We start from the raw sequence: 16,961 nt of genomic DNA on the forward strand, positions 1-16,961 counted from the left end.
GTATGTTTGTCTGTCTCTGCTCCACTTAAAATAGGCCGCTCAGATGTGTTGATAAAGCCTACTTTTATTTTACTGAGTATGTATGGTGCCTTTTACAGTCCAGACTTTTCCAAGAATCAAAAGTTTTACGTGGTCAAACATGTAATTTTCCCCTGTCATCCAAAACCAGGGATTCCTTGCCCACGTCTCACTATCTTCCAGGAACAGCGGTTCACCAGGAAACAAATAAAAAAAGTAGAAATTTCATACTATAGTTATTTATTGCTACCAGGATTTCTGCTCTAAAAATCCAGTTTTGATTCTTTTTAGGTTGTCATAGGCTGAGTTGTCCCAATGAGACAAGTATCACATAATAAAATAAATTAATGTTCGGTTAAAAATCAGGTTTGGAGGAAGAGTAAATTTCAAATTCCACATGGAGACATTTTTAGACCAGTAGATCTCAACCTGTGGGTCATAACTCCTTTGGCAAACTTTTATCTCCAAAAATATTTACATTTTAATTCATAACAATAGCAAAATTACAGGCATAAAGTAGCAGCAAAAATAATTCCATAGTTGGAGTCACCACAACATGAGGAACATTAAAGGTTTGCGTTAGAGAGGTTGAGAACCACTCCCTTAGACAGAGAGTTCAAGATGGGAGAGGGCTTCCTAGAAACCCTACAGTACAATTCAGAGGAAAGTGTCTGGATTGTTCTAGTATCTTCATTTTTATTTGCTTGTTTTACTTTTCTATTAAAAACAAAAGAAAAACAAACAAAACCAATGCTAAAGCAAGTGATCGCATAATACAAGAGACCTGATGCCCCTAAGATTTCACTGCTACTGGACATATACTGTGCCCTTTTTACAGAGGCTGTATTTTGATCATCAGAAGATGCCTGATGCTTTTGTTATAACTGGAGTATATTAGGTGTTTAATAAACATCCATTAAATAAATGTTTCTGCAATTGGGAAACTATTGTACTTACTACACTCAGGACAATATAACCCAGACAAAGCTAAGAAAAGATGGTGACAAAGCCCCTCAAAATCTAAGAGACTGAATCTTGAACAATTTACTACTTATATACATTGCATACTGAAAATTCTACATGGTTGTGTCATCTTACGAAGGAAGACATGAGCTGTTTGAAGCATAACTGAAATCTATATTCTCAGTATTGGAAACCTTGCAATTTACAAACTCATACTCAACAAGAAATCTGATGCTACCGATACCCTTTTGAAAGCAGTATATAAGGGTTTAGAATGAAGATATGTCAAGGCTCAGAGAGAGGAAGAGGAGGGCAGAAAGATTCTAAGAGTCAGAGGCAAACTCCAAGGAAACAGTGTCCTCCAGATGCACAGGATACATACAACACTTCACAGAGACTATGCACACACAGAGGCTGCACAGGTTACCAACCGGACTAAACCCCAGCGCTGAGAAAGATAAGTGGACACAAAGCCCCACTGCTTACAGAGAAGCTATCGCCAATTGATACCTCCAGGAAAAGGAAAATTAGTTTTCTCTAATAGAGTGTCACAGGTATGTCAACCACACTGCAGGGCAGACCCCACGTCCAGGAAAACAAAATGAGCTCCTTTGTGCATGTTTTGTTTCATTTTTTGTTTTGACTCATGTTTTTGAGGGAAAAGAACATGGCCTTGGGTAAATAAGGAGGTAGAGAGAACCGGGGAGAGTTTGGAATAAAGGAAAGAATCCGATCAAAATATAGTGTATGAAAAAATTAATAAAAAAATGAAAAAATTAATCAGAAAGAAAATAAAATCCAAGTTCTTAACTATGTCTTGAAAGAAACTCCAGATTACTTGTCAACTGCGTTTGCCGATATCCAGGTATTTCGTGTTATTGGGCTGAAATTTAACAGCATAGACACGCCAGCGTTCCTTTTATCCATAAACTTGTATGCACAGTTCCCAGGCTCCTTGCTCACTGCGTTACTCTGGGGGAACAACCTAATCTTTCTGCACCTCTCACGCTATATTCAGAAACAGGAAATGGCTGTCTCTACAAATCTTCACACCTAGTCATGTTCCTCCTTAGAACTCTGGCTTCCACAGAAGTGCTTATGAAGATCCGCTGTTATTATCCTTGCAATTAATCACAGAACATAAACATTCAAATCAACTTAAAATAAGTTGCAATTAGCAAGTTCTAGCTCCTGGCTCATTAGCATGCACAGCTCATGCATTCAGTACTGCTGAGCTACTGCAGCTAGATGTGCTAACCTTAGCTCTGCTGCTTGTTTGCCTGATGCAGGTTCTTTACTCTTTCTCATAGCCTGGAGCTCACCACGTAGCCCAGGCTGGGATCAAACGCATGACAGCATTGCCTGAGCCTCGAGTGCTTTAGTGTATTAGTGGATGCTGCCAAAAGCGAATACTTCTGGATCTCAAAATCTGTAAGAAAGAAATGATGGAAGAGAAAGAGCTAAATAGAAATAATGGGAGACTAATTGGAAACTACGTGGCGAAGGTGGCGCATGCTTGCAATCCAGGTACTCAGGAGGCTGAGCAGGGCTGTCATAACAGACTAGCGCAGGCTGCAAATAAGATGCTATCTCAAAAGCAAATGAAACAAACAACAACAACAAACAAAAATAAAACAACGGCCAAACTACCAGCTGCAATTTATAGTAATAAAGTCTTGAATGATACTACATTTCTCAAAAGAATTAAAATAATCAAGGGAGAAAACTGACAGACCATGTGACAACATATATATTTGTGTGTGTGTGTGTGTGTGTGTGTGTGTGTATACATGCTTAAAGATAAAGAGACCAAAACCCTCAAAAGAATAATAAATATACTGCATACAAAATTCTTTATATAATAAGATTATGAGTGGATTTATTTTAACTTTTTTGGTAATTTTACTATTTTTTAGTGTTTCCTTAGCTTATAATAAAACAAAACAGAATAAAACAACTATCTGGATATAAGGTTCTATTAGGCATAAACTCTAAATTATAAAGTTAAATGAAGATACGCGTTAAACTTGTGGGTACTATTATTATTATAACTGTTAATGACAATTTGGAAAATAAGAAGGAAACATTCCAGAAGATCAGGCTAGTGGCAATTAACAGGTAAGAACTTGAAGCTGAGTATGCTCACACACTCCTAATCCCAGCACTGATGAGAGACCGAGGCAAAAGGGTACAGAGCTGGACTACAAAACTGAAGAAGGAAGAACAAGAACTTCAGAACCGTATGGAATATAAGCTACATCTGCCCAAAGCACAAGGCTCATCACCCGAGAGAAACCAAGGGTGTTTGTCTAACGGATGGCCATCATACCCGCCCGGTTTTCTCTACTTTCTACGATTTCATAAGTATTACAAAATGTTCAAATGGCTACAAAAGCAGGTTCCAGTACTAACCAAGCATGCTGTGATAGCACTTTTACTAACAGAGGAATTTTAAGGTTTACAGAAATCTTTGTTTTCATCAGCATCCAAGATTCTGAGGAAACAATTTGTTTGAATTATACTATCTAGTTCAGAATGCCACAAGTTAAATCTAGGACACAATAACAAGGTGCCATCTAGTGGATGTTTTGTAAAGTTTCTCTTCACATGTATACTAAAATGACATAATCTTGTATAAAGCTGAGGAAAGTGAGGAACTGTCTATCCCTTACAGCCCCTCCTCATCAATTACTGATCTCAGCTAGACTAACTCATTACATCATTTAATATCACACACACACACACACACACCACTATTTGGCAATATTAATATTACATTTGAAGTTAAACCTATACCACCATCACACAGGACAAGAACAGGCCAATGAAAATTTAAGATGTGCAGAAGACAAATAAAGATGCAGATATAGTCTGAAGGGAGAGCCAGCTTAACAAGCATGTTCTTATTTACTTGTGCTAATGATATGAGATTATTATATCAAGAAGTATAATTACATTAGGAAGGTAATTATTGTTATTCTATGCCATAGCAGAACATATTCACTTATGCTAACCAAGCTCCATCTGATAGTTAGAAACCAGCAGGACTTCCAAGAAGGACTTGCACAAAAGCAGGAAAGGAGGTCATGTCTCTGTCAGCACAGCTGCTGAGGCCTTCTTATACCAGCAGGCATGGCAGCAACACGAGTCATAACCAGTTAAAATGAAGCTGATGCCAAATGGAACACAGTAGAAATACACATGGCTGAACGGAGGCTGAGAAAGCGGACCAAATAGTCATTTCAGTTATTCTTCCATAATCAAATAAACGTTCACATTTATATTTAATCAAGTAAAATCAGTATCTACTGGAACTATCACAGTTGCAGACCATTCTTGAGCTCAGATTACATCACAAGAGGTTTGCAGCATGTGCTGCTTAGTTGGTCAACTTAACCCAACTAGACGTAGCTGGGAAGAGGGACTCTCAAGTGAGGACTGTGTCCATCAGGATGGCCTGTAGGAAAGTCACACGGGCATTTTCTTTACTAATGGTTGACGTAGGAAGGCCCAGCTCACTGTGAGAAAACCAGACTGAGTGAGCCATGAGGAACAAGCCAGTGAGCAATGTTACTCCAGAGTCTCTGCTTCAGTTTCTGCCTTGAGTTTGTAGCCTGACTTGCCTTCATGATGCACTGTGACTGGGACACGCAAGCCAAATAAACCCTTTCCTTCCCAAGTTGCTTTTGATCATGGTGTTTTGTCACAGCAACAGAAATCAAACTAGGATGGGATGGGTAGTAGTTTTGTTATATGTTTTTAAAGATAGTGCATGCATAGCATGTATGTATATGTATGTATGTATGTATGTATGTATATATATATACACACACACATATATATTTATATATTTACACACACATCACATATGTATTAAGCTTTTCTTTTAGATTTCTTTAGAATTTCACATTGTAATATAAAAATTAATAATTTACTTGAAAGACACTCTACTCTGAAAAGTTTTATGGTTCCTGTCACAACTCATTTCTGTGAGGACTTCTGCATTTGTTACTACTGATCCTAGTGTTATAGTTTGCAGAATAATTTCAGCTTAAGGAGTTATTCTTTTAAAAGTGGAACCATTCATTTCATCGGAGGTGGCACTGCAAATCCGATTCTTGGGTACCATCCAACTTACAAAGGGAGAAAACAAGATCCACAGATATCAAAGGTTAACTCAAGTGCACTGAGCTAATTATCGTCAGAGCCAGGGTCTCTTGATCACTCGATTAGATCTCTTTCCCTAAATCACACTGGCTCCTTCTTTTTCAGACAGAAATGAGATGTCTTCATTAATATTGCCTTAAGGAAAGAGAAACCTCCTTAACTGTCTACGCTTTGATTCTACGAGGTCCATATGGGAACTGCTACTTAGGTCGGTCTGAAAGGCAAACGAGAGAGTTAAACTGAGTCCATCTTCTACCATGACATCAGTGGGACTGGGATGAGGCGGCTTCCCAGAACAAACCCATCAGTTTGGGAATCTGTGTTGTTCACCAAATGGGTACAAGGAGACGTTTGTTTTCCGCCAACTTGGTCCACAGCGTTTGCTGAGACTGTGGGGGCAGAGCCACCTCGGTGAGTGCTCAGGATCACAGGCTCACAAAGAGCACGCATGGCCTGGCACTTAGTATTTGAGAAGAGAGTCCTAATTTTCCTCACAGGTGGCATCTTTTCTCTCCCATCATCTCCCAGAGTAGGTGGAGATAGACCACACATTCTTTCTTCTTGGACTGGTTCCTGTCACCATGTGTCTTCCTATCTCTCAGCCTTTGACAGCTGACACTTGTAGCTGACTTTCACATTAGGGTTACGCTTCTCATCGCTGTAATTTTGCACTGTATGTCTTGCTATTCACAGAACCAGATTCTGCACAGTAAATGTACATATGAAGTGAAAGCTATAAATTCAGATGCAAATACTAACCGTAGATAGACGAATGCCTTGGCTATTTCACTTATCTCTAACTTATGGTTCACCTCATCCAGTCCTAGAGGCAGCAGCCCCGCCAATCTAAATAATCCTAAGGCTGGAATTTGGAAAAACTCTCTCCACTAGATTTCAGCTCAGGCTGAACACAATTCGCCTGCATCGGCTTTGAAAGAAGACTGAGGACCATAGTGATAAGACAAATCTCAAAGGGGTCCTTTGTAGGTTACATGCGAACTGCTTTTGAGACTGAGTCTGTAGACATCTTACTTTGGCTCCACCTCTATACAAACTGCTCGGGGAGCCTAAGAAAAGCAGCTTTGAAATGTGCAAGTACACAGATTTTGTACTGCTGCCACGGGCCTGCAGCCGCTGCCAAAGGAACGGGTGAGTCAAAGCAGCTCACACACCGCACTTCTCCATGTCTTCCCTGTACTTGGCAGCAACACACTGGGATCAGTCATCCCGCTGATCATGCAGACTCCAGAGTCATTGCTAGAGCAAATGTTTCCTGTCCAAGAACTTTCAACTGATATAAAAGTTAACATTTCAGGGCAAAGAGGGCCTTTTATGCAATTATGATATACTTGGAATCTGTGATAAATTAAAAGGCCAGTGATACAGTGAGTTCCACACTGCTGGACTAACACCAGGACACCCAGACCCATCTTTCCAGGTCAAAGGTGGTACTGGCACTTACTCAAAGAATAAAGGCACACCAACGCTCAAAGTTTCTAGCACCAGTTGTACAGCCAGAGAGCAGCAGTGTATTCACACAAGATGACTCTTTCCAGGCGCTTGTGACATTTACTTCTAATTTCAAGGAAATTGAGATAAGGTACCAGTAAGCTCTACTTTTCTCATGTAAAACAGATGTAGCATTAATGATTTTTGGGTCTAATTATATGAGACATAAGTATAACTATTTTTCTCTCTAAAACTTTATATTCTGTGATTGTAACACTGTGGTTATCACTGAAATCATACACATGCAACATTAAACAGACTCAGCAGGATGTATTTATATATCTATTATCTACATATCTATATCTATAGATATACACACACGCACACACACAAACAATAGCAATTAAAACAAAGAGGTCGTGAATCTGTGGGTATGGAAGGCAGAAGATAGATGGAAGGAGGAAAAAAAGAAAAAAGAAAATGATTTAATCATATTTTAATTTTGAAATATACATTTAATTTAAAAACTGTGAGAATGCATTTCTCTATTAATATTATCTAATACACTCACAAGGACTGTTTCTACTTAATTTTAACTATACTATGGCTTGAATCTGACCCCAAACTCCATATGTTAGAGGCTTATCCACAGTTCAAGGTTCAGAACTTTTTAAAATGAATTTTTCTGGGGAACTATGTTCTTACTGACTAGATTGAAGCCATTACTGTAGGAGTGCACTCATTACCTTCACAGAGGATTAACGCAATCCATTTGGACAGTCTTTGTTCCTCTCCAGTGCACCTGGTCTTTATACTCTTCCGCCTCAGCTTTCCTTAAGGGGCTGCTCACTGGGAGTTTGACCATGCTCCAGGGAGTATGGACAACACAAACAGAATACTGTTCCCCTCTCCTTCTCCTTCTCCTCCTCCTCTTCCCTGCTCCTCCTCTTCCTCCTCCTCCCTTCTTCTTCCCCCTTTTTCATTCTTCTTCCTTATTGGGGCAGGGGGAGGTCTTAAGGGTGGAGAACAGACCTGGAAAAACTGGGAAGTGTTATTGGGGTTCATGACATGAAATTCCCAAATAATCAAAAAATCTACACACACACATTTGGAAGGAAGGAAGGAAGGAAGGAAGGAAGGAAGGAAGGAAGGAAGGAAGGAAGAAAGAAAGAAAGAAAGAAAGAAAGAAAGAAAGAAAGAAAGAAAGAAAGAAAGAAAAAAAGAAAGAGTGAGCTAATAAGGGCCTTTTTTGGACTCTAGCATCTTCGCCTGAATTTCTCAGGCTTCAGGATCAAGAGAAAAAAAAAAAAAAATCATCTTATACATTTCCCAGACTGTGGCATTCTGTTATTGGGGGGGGGGGGGGGAGGAAAAGAAAAAGCACAAAAACCCTAAATATCCAATTCTTCCCTCAAAATGATCACATAACTACAGACTCAGAATAAACTGTGCAGAATACCTAGCCTGCGTTCCTCACAGAAATAAATTCAGGTCAAAATTAAGACATCTGTTCAAACTGCAGAACAAGCCAAGCCTAAGGGTGCTGCGCTGAGTACAAAGTCATCCAGAGAATTTCTTTTCGTCCATCACTGAGAAAACCATAAAGTTACATTTTAAGGCAACTTAAGTTTGCTATTGTTTAAAAAGTAAATCATTGCCATCTCCCCAGAGGAGTACAAGATCTTCCTTGGTTAAAATCACAAAGTGTTTGAACCCTAAAGTAAATCTGTATCCGTGTTAAACGTCAAAGTGTTTCAACACTAAAGTAAATCTGTATCAGGGCTTGGCCACAAGGTGCTTGCTTATTCCTTCCCCAAAGTCTGGGGAGTTAAAGGCTTGGTCCCAGCTAGGAGTTACAGCCTTTGGAATGTGACTGCATTCTGAGGGCTCTGACTCAGCCAACAGATTAAACTCTTGATGGATTCCAAACATGTGTTAATTCACTCAGGATGATATTTTCTAGTGGATATTTGCCTGCAAAATTTGTGAAGTCATCGTTTTTAATAGCTGAGTAGTATTCCATTGCGTAAATGTACCACATTTTCTGTATAATTTTTCTGTTGGTACACATCTGGTTTGTTTCCAGCTTCTAGCAATTATAAATTATGACACAGTGGAGCACATGTCCTTGTTATATGTTGGATCTTCTTTGGTGTATATGTTCAGCAGTGGTATAGCTGGGTCTTTAGGTAGGACTTTTTCCAGTTTTCTGAAGAATCACCAGATTGATTTCCAGAGTGGTTGTGCCAGCTTGCAATCCCATCAGCAATTCTGATTGATATAAGATAGAATCTTAGGGTCGTTTTGATTTGCATTTCCCTGATGACTAAGCATGTTGAACATTTCTTTAGGTGCTTCTCGGCCATCCAAGATTTCTCAGTTGACAAGTTTCTGTTGAGCTCTGAATCCAAAAGGACATTCATGGAAAGGTAGGGAAAAAAATGGAGCAGAGACTGCAGAAAAGGCTATCCCATATGCAGATATCAAATCCCAACACTATTGCTGATGCCAAGAACTGCTTACAAACGGGAGCCCAGTTGGGTTGTCCTCTGAGAGGCTCTGCCAGCACTTAACCTATACAGATGCAGACACTCAGTCAACCATTGGACTGAGCTTGCGCACCCAGTGGAAGAGATAGGGAAGGACTGAAGGAGTTGAAGGGGATTGCAACCACATAAGAACAACAATGTTAGAACATATAGGGCCTAAACCACCAACCAAAAAAGAATACATGGCTGAGTATACATGGCTCCCGCTACATATGTAGCAGAGGACTGCCTTATCCACCATCAATGGGAGGGGAGGCACTTGGTCCTTTGAGGCTTGTTGCCCCAGTGAAGGGGGATGCTAGAGCCATGAGGCAGAAGTGGGTGAGTGAGTGAGTGAGTGAGTGGGGGCACCCTCTGAGAGGCAAAGGGGAGGGTGAATGGGAGGGGGGGCTTGTGGAGGGGAGACCAGGAAGGACGAAAACATTTGAAATGTAAATAAATAAAATAATCAGTAAAAGAAAACTGCTGTGACTGGGGTATCAGATCTACCTGAAGGAAGTATGCGAATGGGCATTTTCTAAGAGCTATACCTGTCCTGCTTCTCTGGCCTCTTTGCTGCCTGGATGACTTAGGGTAAGCAGATCTGCTGCCTCTTTTCTCTGTCACCAGAATACTTGGATTTGCCCCAGGCCCAAAGCAATTAGAACAAGAGCATATAGCCATAAATGGATTTTTCAAAAGTGAACTATATATCTGAAACTCTGGTCCAAAATAAATCTTTCTTCCTTTTAAGTATTTTCTTCTCAGGAATCTGTCACAATGTATGGACTGTCACATGTAGTACACCCCCATTGCTATGTAAGGCACTCTTGATTTTTTTTTAAAGTATCACTATGTGATACTTTTTTGAATAAAATTTATCATTCTCCAAGAAATTAAATTAACTTGATACCCTGTACTTTGGTGAACTGTAACACACAGCAAATATACTTCTAATTCTCATTCATTTCATAGAAAGTATGATTCCTAGCTTCAATCACTGAAGGATTCATTACACATCATCCTGAGGAGCTCCCATAGCACAATGCGATTTCAGAAGCACGCACTGTGAATGAAGGGTCCAAATACCTCGAAATGCTTCCCACTCCGGTTATTTCCCTGGAACAGCACGTTTGACTTACGTTTGAAACCTGGTGTCATGTCCTAGATCCCCCAGTTCACAGCACACATCAAAACTTTTCTGTGAAAAGATCTAATCCCACCAATATTTATGCAGACAGTCATTTAAACATAAGAACACTGTTTCCTAGATAATCCGGGCTGACTCATATGTGAATGTGCAAGACCTTATTTAATACACAGAAAGCTCAGGTGAGGAGGTTGTTAAGGTCTCACACAGTTGAACCCAAGGACTCTGTCCTAGCAGTCAGTTCCACAGCATCACCAGAAAAACACTCCTCTGCAAATGTGTCTACACACTTATTAGAACCGTTCCATAGTCTAATAAGGCCTCTTAGTACTAGGCACGGTCTAGTGTTATAACTTCCCCTAACACACTCATCTTTCTGTGCTATCAGAAACAAAGAATCACAAAGGCTTTGAAAATAGAAGATTTCCAGGGGGCAGAAGGAGGGAAGAGATAAAAATTGAATCTTAAAATTAACTTACATTTCTAAATATATTATTTATTACTTCAGTGCACCACTCCATTGTGAATATTTAGTTACTCTGGAGACTTAATATTCTTTCCCTACCTAAATATTTACAACACTGGTTTCTCAAAGAGACCATCAGTTTGCAGCTCTATATGAATCTAATAAAATGTGTGAATAGTTTTATATTGCTGCACTCAATTTTACAGTTCCTACAAGTCTTCTGGGACATCATTCTCAGTGTGCTTCTGGCTCTGTCCATTTCATTCTTTGATTTTCTTTGGTTTAAAAAAAAAAGTACTCACTGCTTTTCACTAAATAACATAGAGATTCTTTTTCTCATCTTAGTTATGATATTGATGTTTGCTTTCACGAGTCAACCTTGGAGATGAAGATTTGATTTTTCCTTTGGGGATCAAAATTCAGAATAAATGCTGATCTCTGCTACCTGGCTCTCTTATTAACAGTCTCAACAGTGAGCTCAAATCTCTGCAAACATCAACATCAGAATGCACTACATGTGATCAAGACTTGCAGTTATAGGCACACACACTTATTAGAGCTGCCACAACTAAATGTGAATGCTTATTTTGATTTCTTGACACTACCTCCAAATCAAATAACTTTTGTTGGATAACTGCAGGATGCCCAGCTGAGTCAATGTGCATATTTCAGACAGCTGCATCTTGTTTATCAACCTAAAGCCGCTTTTGTTGAAATGCAGGTTGTACAAAGAGAAATAAAAATAAAAGGGACAAAAGTAGGGGGTGGGGGGAACTGTTTTAAAAAAATGGCATCTATTTAACATATCTAAGGATTAAACAGTAATGTGAAACATACAGATATTCCTCAACCTCTCCTTTAATGGAAATTGAGTTTAGAAATAAGTAACATAAAAAATGAACAACAAAAATTTAAAAGGAAGAAAGGGAAAAAAAATCCTCTCCATCCCTATTTCAAAACAAAAGCAAATAAACCAACAGCGCCCTACCAGAATGCCTGATTCAGGGATAGTGAGGTAGAGAAGGTGGCCTGAAGGTGTGCTGCCAGTGTCAGCAGTGGGTATCTGTCTATCAGTACCTAATCTTTACTTCCCAAACCCCTTACAGTATATGTTGTTTTAAATTACAAACTAGTATAAACAAGATTATAATCCCACTCTAAAGTAAGTTTCAATTTATTCTCATTAATTCACTCAAAAAAATACAGGTGAGGGAGACAGGATGCACAAAAGGCTGAGAACCTCAGTTTTAATCCCCAGCCACCACAAAAACAAAAGCAAAAACAACAAAAACATTGCTTCACATGCCTAGAACCCCAACATTGTGGTGGTAATGGAGACAGGAGCTTGCTGGCCACCCCCAAACTGGGCCCCAAAATCTAAAGTTTATCTGACTCAAACTCCCAGGGCACTCACTGGCTTCCCTGGGTCCAGTGTGTTTCATAGTAGCTGATGGATCACTAAGTGATAAAAACATACCTAGTTTACTAGCAGCACATGATCCAGAGGCAACACTGCCACCTGTCTTATTATAGCAGACATATCAATCTATAGGAACCGGTTAAGGGTTAAACAACAGCATATAACAATAAATGGATTTTTCAAAAGCAGCCAGACTTTCTCTAAGCTCAAAACAGTCTTTAACCTAAGGGCAAAGATGCCACCATTCAAAGGAGCCACAGTGCTTGGCAGACACAGAGAAAGGAAGTTAAGTGTCAGCTGGCTGAGTATGAAAGAAACAGACATAATCAGAGAGTTAGGAGGAAGTGGGTTGGCAGACATGCAGAAGAAAACCCTCTTAAAAATATGCCAGTATCCAGGCAAGCATCCTTGAGGACACTAGTCCCCAGAACAATAATCAATCTTTGTTTTCTGTTTTTCATTATTTATTTTTTATTCAACAAAACCTAGGCAGCCTTTTAGAAATATATATTTTACAGGTACCGGAATAAATGGTAAATATATTGGGAAATCACTTCAGGAAAATTCACTGCTTTCTTACTAATATGTGAACTCTTGGACAAAATGAATATTGTCCCAGCAAGAACTACATTTTATGAGACTATTGGGAACTACTTTACCAAATGCTTTTTAATAATACAGATAAATCTACTTTTGGAATAATTACTTGAATAATTACATGCAGATCAAATTTGAGCTTTTAAATTTATTTCTAGGTTTTCTATAAAACAAGAGTATAAAACAAGAGTATTTCTATAAATAAGAATAAAATCAAATATATAACTCTAATTTTATTCTGAATTTTACACTTCTAGCTTCCTTCAGAAATTTTTCTATCAAAAACTTTATATATTTATTAATCTCTGCACTGTATTTATGGAAGCTGAAACTTGTTAGTAGTACTAGTTTATTATTAATATTTGCTGCTTGTTAGAAATACTAGCTTATTATTAATATTTGCTGCAGTTGAAATAAAGGACTATGTCTCTCAGAGGACATTAAATTAAGAATACTAAACTACATCTATAGGTTTGGCAAAGCACTCTGAAGCCAAACTAAATTAATAAAATGCTAAGTGAATTAAAAGTACAAAAGGAACCTAAACTGATAATTTGAAATATTAATGTGCGCACTTAATAGGTCAAGCATTTTACATTAATCAAAGAGACAATGTAAGAGCGGTTAACAAAAGCTTTCTCAGAACTATCAATAAAGTTTTGCATTCATGTAATTTCTCCCATTTTTCTTTTACAAGCACAAAAGCTTGCTTTTCTCCTTATATTTCTAAGCAACAAAAACTAATCTGTTCTTCAGATATGATGGCTAACTTCATTTTTTGGGAAACTAACACTTGGAGGTGGGGTAAGTAAAGCAGTTGATAAGCTCGCCAGCCAGGTTCAGGTCTCAGGTGTTCTCAGTGCATGAAGGCTACTGATGGGAAGCTATCAGCTATACTTTTAATGATATGTAATCTAGTATTTAAAAGAAACTAATATGATTTTTCAATTTCAAACTTGATTTAGTTCTACATGAATTTTATTAAAATTAAATCCTTCATTAAACATTTCATCCTTTTTCATCTTTTACATTAAAAATTCTCCCCTTGCCTAATTCTTCTCTTTAATGTAGACACTGTTAAACTCACATGAGGATTTAAAAAAAAACAGATGAATAACATTAATGAGATCCGATTATTTTTCTATCCCTGAAGGTCAAAAGGGACCCATTTGATCTGAGCTCTCCATTGAGACCCTCGGGAGAGATGCTTATGATATACAGAAAGATGTCCCCCTACCGTCTGCCACCTGATCTCCGCATCGTGTGCTTTTGGTGCTTGGTTCAGAGAAGTTTATAATCAGAGCTTGTTTGAACTGGAAGAACCAATCGTCAATAGGGATGGGAAGACTGGGTGAGGGCAGCCCGAGAAGGACCAGCCTCTCTGTACTATTTAACAGGAGTCAGTAGGGAAGGACCAGAGCAGGAAGTCAGGAACATCCTGCTTCCAGCAACAGACACACAGACCCACTGACTCCAGGAGAGGGTAAAGGTAAATGAGTGGGGTGAGAAACGACCTGGGAGTGAGTGGTCCAGCACATAGAAAGGATAAGGTGAGTCACTGGTCAGAGCCACAGGAATGGGGGTGAGGAGTAGAGGCAAAAGGGCAGAACTCAGGTGTTAGCACTGAAGAATGAAGGAGGAAAGTCAAAGGCATTTATCGTACTTGCTCTACAAAGGGGAAAATGTATTCTTTCTCCAGAACAAACCAAACCTAAGCAAGGAGACGCAACGCAGAGTTCAGTGAATACCCTGTTTGATGAGTATGAGACACAGATGTTGCTGTGGTGTAAATATGAACCTAAAGCTCAGTTAGGGCTACAGATCCAGCCTGCAGAGATGAATCCAAATGGCAAGTCTTACTCTTTTTAATTAGAAGATGCATGCTTTTCTAGAGTGAAGTTCAAGAATACACTATTGGTGTTTTACTATAACCATCTGAAACAGAACTCGTAATATTCAATACTCATGATGCATGCCCTACCACATTTAGTAAAATAATTTAGTAAAATGAGTGCATACCATCTTTCCTTTCTATATACAATAAACAACCATTAACTAGACAACCCCAGTACCCTTCCCCAGGAACTTCAGAAATCAGATGCAGTTAAGATGTTCCTGACAAGACATAAAACACTGATATTGCCACGTAAAATTATAGACACTCAGTCTATTCATATCACAAGATTAAGACGTGGATATTACAGTTAGGTTAAACTTTATAAAAATATAATTAGATGCCAGAGGAATTACTAAGAAAGTGAAAGTGGGTGAAGGACACAGATGGGAAGTCTGGCCAGGACACCTGGACTTATACATTTCAGAGTGTAGAAATTTCTAGAGGCAAGCAGGACACAAGCTTATCAAATCTCACAGCTGACAGGAAGCCTCTGTTGTCGCTCTCCATCTCTACTCAGATAGGGGAAGTATATATTTCTCTGTACTTTTCATTCATCATATGTGAGCTCTATATCATCACTTTCTGGAGAAGACCACCTGCTTAGCAAGCATTCACAGCCACTTGAGGATGTCTACACTTGGTAGAGACGATCTATGACTACTGCCAAACAGAGACACAAGTTACTGCTACAACAGAACTAACTTAAAAATGAGGATTATCAAGCTTATTCTTAAGAGAGTATCCCAGAAAAAATCATTTTAAGCTACCCAAACAGAAATAAATACCCTTAAAGGACAAAAATATGGCAATAATCTAAACAGAGTCTAACAATTTAGGAGAACTTGAAGACGAAGAAGAAAGGGGCGATGGCATTGCTCATGCAAGTAGAAACTGTAACAAAGTCTATGAAACACATCATTTCATAGAGTTTGAAGCTTGGCGCATCTTTGAGCTAACAGTTCTGCACACATACCACGAGAAACAGTATACTCCTAGAATGGGAATCTACTAAACTTTTCAGAACTTTTCTTCTACAGTTTTTTGTTCCTCCATGAAAACACACACATACAGACACACACATGCACACACACAGAATGGTAGCAGCTTAAATGGGCATCATGGAATGGGGCATTTTTATACAAGGAAAGGCTATAAACAACTCTAGTCATGAATTAGCAGTGTGAGCAGAGATGACTCAACCATGATGTTGGAAGAACAGATATTGCAGGAGAAAATACAAACAAAACGTCATAGTGGAGGTAAATGAGTATAAAAAAACACCCGAGAAAAGCATGGGGGTCCTACGTCCAACACTCACAGGGTGGAACCTGGCAGAGTACACAGTGATCAAAGACATCGGAGCCAGGATAGGTGCTCAGTCATCCATATTCATGTTATTCCTCATACTTTAGTTACATGTATGCATGCATATATACATACATATATAATATTTATACATAATAGTGTTTGGTAAGAACTGTGGGGAAACCTTTATTTTTAGAAAGCTGTCAGAAATAACTTGGTATTTTAAAAAACAATTTAAAAGATATTTTTAAGTATCTGCAAGTAATATGTACTTAGAACTATATAAAAAAGCATCTCATTAAATCCATACAACTACTTGAGGTAAATATTTTCAATTGCAGCTTGTATACAAGGAAACTGGGATGCCATATTGTTAAGCAAGTGCCTAGTATATCAGAGTTAGCAGCACAAGAATTTAATATGTATCCAACTCTGTAAACCATGACATGTGTACTACGTAGCACTGCTAAAATACAACAGCAAACACAATGTCCAGAATGGAAAGAAAACAGATGTGTTAGATAGATAAGAGTTCACTTTTGTATCCTGAACATTCTAAGAGTCTGCGCTTTCATGACACTTTCATCATAACATTTTATTAACAACTGTCACAGCTTAGCCTAAATCCTAAGCTCTCAAAGTGGCAATAAGCACCATCTTGACCAAACTTCTTTCTCTAAATGAATAAAAAGTTCATATCTGCGAGGCCAAAATTTATCAAGCTCATTTGACTACTATCCCAATAGAGAGTTCCTGAGGCAAGGGAGCACAGTAGCCAAAGCCACCTAGATTTCTATATAGCATTAACCATACATCTCTTTAACATACAAACAACACAACATTTATAAAATTATTTGTCAGCTTTAAAAATGCCTTCAACTGCACGTAAGGGCAACCTACAAGATTCCCCAAGAAGAAAGGACAAGCCTGTGTCTTTTGCACTGTACTCTAACTTTTTGTGGTCCCAAGGTATCCCCAACTGTGCTCTAAACAGTAGTCAC

At 38.7% G+C, this 16,961-nt stretch overlaps 1 protein-coding gene across 28 annotated transcripts in view; it reads right to left on the minus strand.

Moving 5' to 3' along the window:
* Bbx (bobby sox HMG box containing) overlaps positions 1 to 16,961 on the minus strand; it is a 240,623-nt gene that overhangs the window by 111,472 nt on the left and 112,190 nt on the right. The gene's annotated exons all lie outside the window — the stretch shown is intronic.

Source organism: Mus musculus, chromosome 16, assembly GCF_000001635.26.
Source record: "Mus musculus strain C57BL/6J chromosome 16, GRCm38.p6 C57BL/6J".
Lineage (NCBI taxonomy): Eukaryota > Metazoa > Chordata > Mammalia > Rodentia > Muridae > Mus > Mus musculus.